This window comes from Humulus lupulus, chromosome 5 (genome assembly GCF_963169125.1).
Source record: "Humulus lupulus chromosome 5, drHumLupu1.1, whole genome shotgun sequence".
Lineage (NCBI taxonomy): Eukaryota > Viridiplantae > Streptophyta > Magnoliopsida > Rosales > Cannabaceae > Humulus > Humulus lupulus.
The window spans coordinates 6,078,062-6,089,687 of NC_084797.1; the positions used below are offsets into that span (position 1 = coordinate 6,078,062).

The following is an 11,626-nucleotide window of genomic DNA, read 5'->3' on the forward strand; positions in this document are numbered from 1 at the left end:
GGCATCAACCTTAACTAACGTTCGGCAACAGCCGGTCGAAACACTAAAAAGCTACTTAACAAGGTTTAATCTGGAAGTCGCCCGAGCTCGGGACGTTGATGACAGTGGGCACCTAATGGCTGTCCGAACCGGCGTAATGCCGGGAAGTGCCCTTTGGGAAGACATGCAGAGGAAACCAGTAAGGTCCATAACCGAGTTTAACAGATGAGCGCAGAGGTTTGTCAATGTAGAGGAAGCGAAGTCGACACTTAATGCGACTTCCCAGCCCGAAACTACAACGATAAACGTTAACTCTGCCTCAACCTCGGCGGACCTAGCAGCTCCAACACCTGTCACGGAGAACCCCTCCAAGAGGAAAAAGAGCGAAGGAAGTAACCCCGAAGCCGAGGGGGGAAAGAAAAAGAAGGGGGAAAGATATTTCTCTGTGTATAGAGTATACACCGAGCTCAATGAGTCTCGGGAGAACATATACCTGGCTAATGAGAACCAGGTCCCCTTTAGGCGTCTGGATCCGATGAGAAATCAAAAGTCCAAGAGGGACTCCAGTAAGTATTGCCGATTTCACAGAGACATCGGGCATACAACCGATGAATGTCGACAATTGAAGGACGAGATCGAAGGATTGATCTCGAGAGGTTACTTCCGGCAATATGTCAAAAACCAGAGTACTAGTCAGGCGGCCGCAAGCCAGAGAGTAGCCGCGCCTCCGACGACACAAAACAATAATTCCCGAGCTCGGGAAGAAGACAGGCCCCCGCCTATAGATGGAGAGGATGTAATAACCATCTCGGGAGGGCCTCATCTCGCAGGAGTGGGCAAGAACGCCCAAAAGAGATATGTTAACGAACTGAAAACTGGGGATGGATCACCTTATGAACCCGAACCTAAGGCCCCAAAAGCCAGAGGATTGAGACACAACCAATAACCTTCACTGAGGAAGACGCGTCCCATGTCCAGTTTCTTCACCATGATCCGCTCGTCATTACTCTTCAGCTGGCCAACAAAAGGGTCCACCGAGTTCTCATAGATAATGGGAGCTTAGTCAACATTCTTTACAAAGCAACCCTCGAGAAGATGGGACTCTCCCTTCGCGACCTGAAAGCGTGTGCAACTACTTTGTATGGCTTTTCAGGAGAAGGAACCGCCTGCATGGGATCCATCGAGCTCCCTGTGACCTTGGGAGACTACCCAGTCTCGGTAACCAAGATGATGGAGTTCGTGGTAGTAGACTTACCATCAGCCTACAATGTGCTGCTCGGGAGACCCGCCTTGGTCGGGCTGGGGGCATTTTCATCAGTAAGGCATCTGGCCCTTAAGTTCCCAACCCCTAGCGGGGTCGGAACATTGAAGGGAGATCAATTAGCAGGGAGGGAATGCTACATCATTTCTTTGAGAGGAAAGAAACAGACAAGCGCACAAGCACTCGCCATCATTCAAAACAAAGACGGAACGGTCTTAGAGATTGACGAAGAGATTGATCCAAGGATTGAGGAGAAAATTGACCTCGAACCTTTAGAGGAGCTTGAAGAAATTCAGCTCGAGGAAGCTGATCCCTCGAAGAAGGTGAAGGTCGGAAAACACCTCCAAGATGAGACAAAATAGCAATTAATTTGCTTTTTGAAGAAAAACCAGGATGTCTTCGCGTGGTCACACTCAGACATGGTGGGGATAAGCCTGAATATAGCAAGCCATGCACTGAACATAGATAAAAGCTTCCCCCCGAAGCAACAAAAGCAAAGACAGCTGGACGGAAACAGAAAGAAAGCACTAAAGGAGGAGGTTGACAGGTTAAAGGCAAACCGATTCATTAGGGATGCCTTTTACCCTGACTGGGTAGCCAATCCGGTGTTGGTCCCAAAGCCCAATGGGACGTGGCGAACCTGTATTGACTACTCAGACCTCAACAAAGCTTGCCCAAAAGACTGTTTTCCGTTACCAAGGATTGACCAGCTCGTGGATGCCACGGCGGGGCATGGCCTGATGTCGTTCATGGATGCTTATTCTGGATATAACCAGATTCCCATGCATGCCCCCGACCAAGAACATACGAGCTTCATCACGGATAAAGGGCTATATTGCTATAATGTCATGCCATTCGGGCTCAAGAATGCTGGAGCCACATACCAGCGGCTCGTAAACATGATGTTTTCAAAACAAATAGGGAACAACATGGTGGTTTATGTTGATGACATGCTTGTCAAGTCTCAACTCAACAAGAACCATGTTGATGACCTCGAAGAGTGCTTCGGCGTGCTCAGAAAGTATAACATGAAGCTAAATCCTCAGAAGTGCACTTTTGGGGTGTCTTCGGGAAAATTTCTGGGCTTTATTGTAAACTCTCGTGGAATCGAGGCTAACCCCGACAAGATAAAGGCCCTGATTGACATGCCCTCACCTCGGAGGCACAAAGATGTCCAAAGTTTGACTGGCAGGATGGCAACCCTAAGCAGATTCATCTCGAAATCTACGGATCGTGGTCTTCCATTTTTCAACTTATTAAGAGGAGGTAAGAAATTTGAATGGATGGAGGAATGCGAGCTGGCATTTCAGGAGCTCAAAAAGCACCTTGCAGAACCACCCATCCTGTCAAAACCTGAAATGGGAGAAATACTGTACCTATACCTTTCAACCACCGAACACGCGATAAGCGCGGTGCTCGTTCGAGAAGAAGAGAAGGTGCAAAGACCCGTTTACTACATCAGTAAAAGGTTACTGGGGGCAGAGTCAAGATACCCATTGATGGAGAAACTCGCGCTCAGTTTAATTCATTCATCTCGTAAACTCCGCCCCTACTTTTAGGCGCATCCCATCCATGTGTTGACTGATCAACCGCTTAGGCAAGTCTTGTCTAAACTGAAGCTTCAGGTCGTCTTCTTAAATGGGCTGTTGAGCTCGGACAGTTCGAGATCACCTACCACCCAAGAACGACCATTAAGGCACAGGCATTGGCGGACTTTATAGTGGAATGTACTGGAATAGCAGACGACGAGGTGATAACCACGGCCCACGAGCTGTGGAAACTTTACGTCGATGGCTCATCAAATGAAAATGGAGCGGGGGCAGGTGTCATTTTGGTTACCCCCGCAGGGAGCAGATTTCATTCTGCCTTAAGATTTGGCTTTAAAGCGTCGAATAATGAGGCCGAATACGAGGCTTTACTCCCAGGACTTCGTATAGCAATAGAGCTCAAAGCTAGAGCTATACATTGCTACAGTGACTCCCAGCTCGTGGTTAATCAAATCCTAGGAGAATACCAGGCTCGTGGTACAAGAATGGCAGCTTATCTGGAGAAGGCAAAATCCACATTGGAGTGTTTCGAGTTTTACGCAATCGAATAGGTTCCACGAGAATGGAACTCAAATGCAGATGCCTTAGCTCGACTCGCCACATCCACCGAAAATGAAGAGCTGAATGTTGTGCCCATAGAACACCTATCAGCACCTAGCATTAACGAGCCAGAAGAGGAAGATGTGTGTATGATCGAAACAGAGCCGACCTGGATGACCCCAATAGTTGATTATCTCGAAAATGGAGTCCTTCCAAAGGATCGGAATCAGGCTCGAAAGTTGATGTATCAACTTCCCCGTTACACCATTTTGGACGGGAGGCTATACAGAAGGGGATGTTCCATGCCGTTACTTAGGTGCGTAACCCCTCTCGAAGCTAAGAAGATCATTGAAGAAATTCATGAAGGATTTTGCGGAGATCATACCGGGGGGCATAGCCTGTCCAAGAAGATCATACGCCAAGGATATTTTTGGCCAACCATTAAAACAGATTCTTTCGAGTACGTGAAGAAATGCGACAAGTGCCAGAGATTCGCCACGATACCCCGAGCTCCACCATCCGAGCTGACCATGTTAACTTCTCCATGGCCCTTCTCGGTATGGGGCATCGGCCTCATAGGCTCTCTCCCGACTGGCAAAGGCGGAGTAAAATATGCTGCAGTCGCTGTGGATTACTTCACAAAATGGACGGAAGCTGAACCATTGGAAACTATAACCTCAAAAAGATCCTTGATTTCGTGGTAAAAAGCATCGTGTGCCGATATGGGGTACCAAGGAAGATCGTATCCGACAACGGAACCCAGTTCGATTGCGACTTGTTCACCAACTTTTGTGATAAGAACGGCATAATAAAGAGTTTTTCGTCAGTAGCCCACCCTCAAGCGAATGGCCAGGTCGAGGCTGTAAACAAAACTCTCAAAAGTTCTCTGAAGAAAAAGTTGGAGGAGGCGAAGGGACGATGGCCCGAAGAATTTCCCCAAGTCCTTTGGGGATATAGGACCACAGCTCGAACATCAACAGGGCATACCCCGTTCTCTCTAGCATACGGCTGCGAGGCAATGTTGCCCATCGAGGTCGAAATCCCAACGATCCGAACTCAGATTTACGATCAAAGTTAAAACCACACTCAGCTCGAGGAAACCTTAGACTTGATTGAAGAAAAGATAGAAGAAGCTCAGCTGAGAAACGCTGCTTACCAGCAACGAAATACTAGGTATTTCAACAAGAGGGTTCGAGATCGAAAGTTCGGAATGGGAGATCTGGTGTTGAGACGCGTATTCTTGGCAACACAAGATCCAGCAGCTGGAGTGCTCGGGCCGACTTGGGAAGGACCATACCAGATAGCGTCAATCATCCGTCCCGGTGTGTACAAACTTGCGAGATTGGACGGGAGCCTGGTACCACGAGCATGGAATGGCGAACACCTTAGACCTTACTATCAGTAGTGTAGGAAAAGTGTTGCCTATAACCATGATTTTCTATCTGTGTTAGTTTGTTTGCTTTCGAATTCCATCAAATAAAGATCTATTTCGTTCAATATATTATCTCTTTTTATTTTTGCAATCTCTCTTAATTTAATAACCTATGGTCACACTCATAGGATATTAAGGGGGCATCGTTGGTATATATACCATCAGCTTAAAAAATAAAAAATAAAAATATAAAACATAAAGTATTTGGATATAACCAGATACGCGAGCTTAGATGGTTCGGTTGATATAACCAGATACGCGAGCTTAGATAGTTCGGACATAACCGAATTATCAAAAACAGAAAACGTTTGGAGTTAACCAGATGTGCAAACTTAACAGGTTTGGAACAAACCAGCCAAAAAACTAATCGACGATAAGTAGGAACCTAAAACTACTTCGGGACAAGTCGAGATCGAGGCTGGAATATCTTAAAGAAAAAATAGTTTCGAACTCTTAACCTTGGAGTAAAAACCGAGGACGAGGAAAAGTAACTAAGCAAAAAAGATATAACCAAACCATTCACATTACATACCATGTAAGTACTTACGGGTTCATGGTTAAAGTAATATCCGACTTTGATGAATAACGAGGTCGAAAGCAGATAATTCGAACAAACTATGCATGAATGCATCGAGTTTCGAGCCTAAATCCACACTATGTTTGTATGAATAAATAAACATAAATGATTCATCAATATAAAATGTGCAAACTATTTCGAGCAAAGAAATGTAAAGCATATATAGGTCAATAATAAAAGAAATTGTATCAGCCCCGTGGGCATAAATTAAAATAATTACAAAAATAAGGGGACGCAACCCCAAGATAAGATTTCCTCGAAATCAGATTCAAGAAGGAGGAGTCTCCTTGGCCTTCTCAGCATCAGCAACACCGGACCCCTCAGGACAAATAGCATGACTATCCTTATGAGCAGCTTCGGAGGCGGCCTCCCGAGCAGCCTCTTCCACCTCGAGCTGAGCATTCCACTTATCCAGAAGCTTCACCTCAAGAGGGCCTAAGAAGCTGGTGTCCAGGTCTTCGTTGTTGGCCCACATTCTATACATGGCCGAATCAACCGCCTGATCCTTCTTCTCTATAACCTCGTCTATCTGACGGCGATAATGGGCTCGAATATCCTCCTGTTCGCGCGCAAGCTCGTACTCCCGAATTCGGCGTTGATTTCGAGCGAACAACGACTCCGGGCTCGGGTTTTTTGGCGAGTAAGGGATTGCCAGCAATGACCCCCATCGTCTTTCCAGATTCTGTGACATCTAGCGAGAAAGAAAAAATGGTGAAGGCCATGCATGCAAGAGTTCAAAGGTTACGAGCTTGACAGGACAATCTCTGGTCTTGTGGACGAAACGAGCTCGATACTAAAACCCTATAAAAGAATCAGAACGTGTATTCTACGGGAAAAAGGAGGAGAGTGGACATAATTTTTTGAAAATCCCGAAATATCAGGGAAAAAAGATGGCGGTTATTCAGAAAAGGTAACGTGGGATATCGTGCATTCTTTAAAAACCAAGATTGTGTACCCAAATATCTTGGTGTGCAAGATACGCTTTTTAAATTTTGAAAACCCAAAAATGAAGAGACCATGTTTGGGTTTGTTCTACACAAAAACTGGATTTGAAACCAGAGATTCAACACCTAGTATGGGAACGTAAATGTAGAAGCCTATTGATCAAAAACTTCCCAGCATATAATACTAAGGAAATATATCAGCATTTTCCCAGAAATAACAAGAACACAATGGAGAGAAACTGGCATAAAGAAAAATAAAAATTGCACACTTACACAATAATGGCGATTGCAGAGAGATCGCTGATTGAAGGAGAGGCTGCAAATATGAGCTCACGGACTCAAATAAACCGGAGGTTCTTTGTTTTTTCGGTTGAGAAAACATGCACGAGAAAGAGGTCCTCTGGGATGGCTTCTGCTTTCGTCCTTTCCTTTTCTTTGTTTCTGATGCGTGTAAAATGAGAGGAAGAAGAAGACCTTGGGTATATAAAGGGAGAGAAGTGATAAAGAGGATTAATCTGAGCCATTGGCTAGAATCCTCATAAAATCCAACGGTCAGGGGTCAATGACATGATGGAACCGAAAAGATGGCAGACGAATGATCGTGGGCATGTTTCCAAGGTACTCAAGTGCCATAAATGAGCAATACCCAACTGACGCGTGTCCATTTTTAAGTGTATGACGACACGGTTCCCGAAGAAAGTAGTTCAAAAGTTTCTTTCTCTTAGGATTCGAACAAATACTTTTGAGGGGGCAAGATGTTATACCCAGATTTCGAGCCATGTAAATGTGACCTTGAAAGGTGGATTCACAATGAAATTAACTCATAAAGTTTGAAGTATGCTCTAGGATTAAATATCGAGCCTACAAGACTGAGACGACCTCGAATGTGGTGACCTCGAAATATTCACGATCTCGAAGGGTAGCTCCCGAGATGCATCTATCCTCAGGGAAGACCTCGGATCAAGGGTTCCGAGCCTGACACTCGTATAGTCTCAAAGCCATGTGACTTCGGGAGATGTCATTAGCTCGAAAGCTGATGAGAAACCTGGGAGAATAAGGCTTTGGAGATATATGATAATGATCTTGAATATCTACAAGTGTTGTCTATAAGGGACGTGTTCTGCATTTATTATTGTAAATCCCATAAAATCATGGGATATTATTCGATTAGTTATACGCCCCCTGGTCTTCAGGGGACGTTTCCTTTTATATCGGATTGCAAGCATTTAAAGCCATTTAATTTATTTACACAAAAAGAGTAACTATCCAAAATATGTGGGATAGAATTCTGCATCCTTCCCTATAAATGGAGAGGTCATGCACCATTGTAAAGGACCGAGATTTTGAATCTTGAGAGAAAACTCTGAAGAATTCATTCTTAAGAATTTTCAGAGACAATCTTGAGCTTAATAACAAAGACTCGTGGACTAGGCAGATTTAACTGCTGAACCACGTAAAAAATTGTGTGTTATATTGTCATATTTTAATTGGCCATCACTAGTTATTGTTTGCGTGCTCTTCTTTCACTGTTGACGAAAAACGGCGTCAACAACATTAAACATATAATATATAATCTCTTGTTGTCACTCCCAAATTAAAAAATAAATAAATTATTTAATTAAAATAAGATATTTATTTGAAATTTATATGACATTAATATAAATTTAATAAAAATAATTAATAAATTTTATAAATAAAACTAAACAAACGTATATATTGCACGTCATTTATATCTAGTATATATATATAAATATATATATATATATATATGTGTGTGATAGTGAATTAGTAATGGTTTCTTTTTTTCTTAATGAGAATAATAACTAGATTCTTTTTAATCATACATATACTTATAATTTGTTTATTTTTGGTTTTATTTCACATCGAAACATTACCACTCTTATGATAGTAAAATTTTCATTTCAATAAAAAGATTATTAATAAAAATTTTTAGAGAAAGAAACTCTTATTATGCATGTAATGGAAGACATGAATATATTGTTAGATTATATATATTTAGCACAAAAAATAAGTAAATAATATATTTGATTTAATATTTATAATTATTCTTTCATATATAAAATGAATTAATTCAAAAGGTCAATGTAATAATTAATGGTGGTCATAATTTTAATTTTTATTGATCAATATACAAAAATGATTTTCTTTTACGTTCATCTTTTTATTGTCCAAATAATAGACTCAAATATATTTAATTTTCATCATTGCGTGCATTTAAAGAGTTAATTAATCATTAATTTTCAATCAATAAATCATCATAATTAGTATTATAATAATATGATAAATAAATAAAATAGTAAATAAATTTAGTGTAGTGTTGCGCCAAATTATATTATATTTTGGGCAAAATTTTGTACATCTTTTAGAGTATTGCTAAGGGGCATTTCAGTGGTGCCCAACATAACACGAGGGGACATATTGTTATTTGTATAATCTCATGTGGTATTAGACAGGTTAAAGTGTTAAATAAACTCATTCAAACTTTTAGTATGTACCAAATTTAGCACTTTTTAGAACATCATTGAATTGTTTTATTTTTTTAAAAAAGATTTAACTAAAATACAACAATATATGCTACTCTTTTAGAACTTTATTGAATATACTCTTTTATATATATATATGTATATATTGGAGAATTTTCCTATAAGGGCTTCACTTTAAGCCCTACCGATGAGGCTCTTAGTATTCTCGACCCGTGAACAGTTTTCGGCGCGATTTTTTTTATGACCGTGTATATTGTAGCTATTTAGAGGATCCTGCAAATTTTCAAAAAATTCCGAATACTGTACAGTACCAAAAACTAAGTTCAAACATGTTGCTGCACGCGTGACTAATTTTTTTTATACACGTGGAAAGCGACATGTTTGAACCTAGTTTTCAGTACTGTAAACTATTCGGAATTTTCTGAAAATTTGCAGGATGCTCTAAATAGCTACAATATACACGGTCATAAAAAAAATTGCTGCGAAAACTGTTCACGGGTCGAGAAACACTGAAAGCCCCACCGATTGGACTTAAAGTGAAGCCCCTATAGAAAAATTGTCCTATATATATTTATGTGTGTATATATTGGCCTTATAATTAAAACTTCTCAAAAGCGAAACCCCAATAGAAAAAAAGTTCATCAAGGAAATAAAAAATACGAAAAAATTTCATTAATTAATTTCAACAACCAAAATACACAACACTAGAAGAAATGAAGATAGGAAACAAATCTTACCAAAAGAAAATTTCATATTTCACTAAAAAACAAAAAGAGAAATGCTAAGAGACACAACACCACAAGGAGGTCACATATCGTTATATTAGTGCAATCCAATATCGGGTCTCACACATTTGAATTTAATAAGTATTATAAGGTATCGCCAACCAAACATAGGGTGTCAACACTCATGTAGTGTTAGTAAGTGTCAAATATCAACCCTCAAACAAAAAACATAAAATAATAAAAAAGAAAAAACTACTTGCAAAGAAATAGTCCTTGTAGTTCGATCTTGGGATTATTTTGGTAGTACTTGTTCATGAGGTAGTGAGGAGATCATGAAGTTTATTGATAAATCCATCAATATAAGAGTCTTCAAGCCCTCCACTCAACAAAAACTCTCCCCATTTCTTGTGATTTGCCCTCACTTCCTTCCCCACATGGCTGTCCAACTCCATTACAGTCTCCACAGCTTTACAAACACCTTCTTTGGTAAACAACCCATCTTCATTCCCTTTCTCAACCTCAACTCCAACTTTAAGATCACCACTCATAATCCTAGCATTGACTACCTGATCTCCAACATTTGGTAGCAAAACCAGTTGACACTCATTCACCAAGCCCTCCAGCAATGACCTTGAACCACAATGAGTCACGAAGCACCCAACCGAGCCAGGGCCTAGTATCAATTGCTGCTGGACCCGACCCCCATGAACCAACCCTCTACTCCCAACTCTCTCCGTAAACCCATTTGGCAAACCTGACTCCACTGTTTCGCACCCAAATGGGGCTTTCAGCGCAGCCATGAATGGTCGACCTGTTAGCTCAAGACCCAGAACGAGTTCTTGAAACTGCTCTTTTTTCAGAACACATCCGCTTCCGAATGCGCAGTACACCACGCTTCCCTTCTCAAAACTCGAAAGAAACGCCACTGTTTCACCTTCCAACACTGACTTCGGTGGTTTAGGAACCACCGACCCTGTCAGAAGGACTGCTTCCCCCACTGTTCGGCAACGAAATCGGAGTAGACTCCTTCCATCTCTTTAGAGGTTTTGAAAGCTATGGCGTCGCAGTCGTTTAACGAGAGTTTCTGTCGTTTCATGAATGAGATCTTGCTCCCGAACTCATTCGTCGATACCTTGGCCAAATCTCGAGCTTCGTGAGCCCGGAACGTAATTGTCGACGATGAGAAACTGGGTGGAGGCTCCATCAAATCATGGGCTTGGTCAGATTCACTCCTCTCGGGACTGATCAGGTATCCGAGTGTTGCAGGGCTGGTGGTGCAGAAATGGATGGACTTGATCCGGAAAGGACGGACGGCTTCAGGTACCCAATGGGTGAAATCGAAGAAAATGAAGTGGGGTTTGAGTGTTAGAAGAGAAGCTTCGAGCTGGGAACGAGTGAGATCCATGGCGGTCATCAGGAAGGTGAGGAGAGGGAATGGAACATCGGCGGTGGTTTCGGCACCGAGAGGGAGGCCGTCCACGTGAGGCACGTGGATGGGGATGAAGAAGATGAGGTCTGGGTGGTGATTAAACGACATCAGTTTGGACTGCGTTTTGGTTGGTACGAAGAAGGAGATGTTGTGGCCTCTCAATGCTAACTTGTTGGAGATGTGGAGAAATGCTGTGAGGTATCCCATGGCGAACCATGGATACATGGCTATGTGAAGCTTCTTGCTTTCTTCTTCCATTTCTGTGTTTTGCATGGCTCGACTAAATTTCTATTTATACACTTTCTTGTAACGTAGGTAATCTATAAATAGATTTCAAAGCTACAAGTAAGCATATACAGAACACGTGGCTAAAAGTCATTAATATATATATATATTCATGGGATCTCCAATCACAAAGGTTGGGTTACTACCACCACTAATATCTTACATTGGCTTAAGTCCCATTCCCCTCGAAATTTCATGAATTAATTTCCTTCCCAAAGGTGTAGTAAGAGGATTGACCAAATTCACTTCTGACTTCACATAATCAATGGATATAATTCCATCCTTTAGCAGCTACTTAATCACTTCATGTCTTAGACGTATATGTCTATTATTTCCATTGAATGTCTTATTCTTTGCAATTGTAATTGGTGCTCGGCAATCGCAATGCAAGGACACAGAAGGT

The 11,626-nt window shown here is 41.7% G+C and overlaps 1 pseudogene; it reads right to left on the bottom strand.

Annotated features, from left to right (window-relative positions):
* Nucleotides 1-9,760: 9,760 nt before the first annotated feature.
* LOC133780222 (cyanidin 3-O-galactoside 2''-O-xylosyltransferase FGGT1-like) lies at nucleotides 9,761-11,196 on the bottom strand (annotated as a pseudogene).
* Nucleotides 11,197-11,626: the final 430 nt, after the last annotated feature.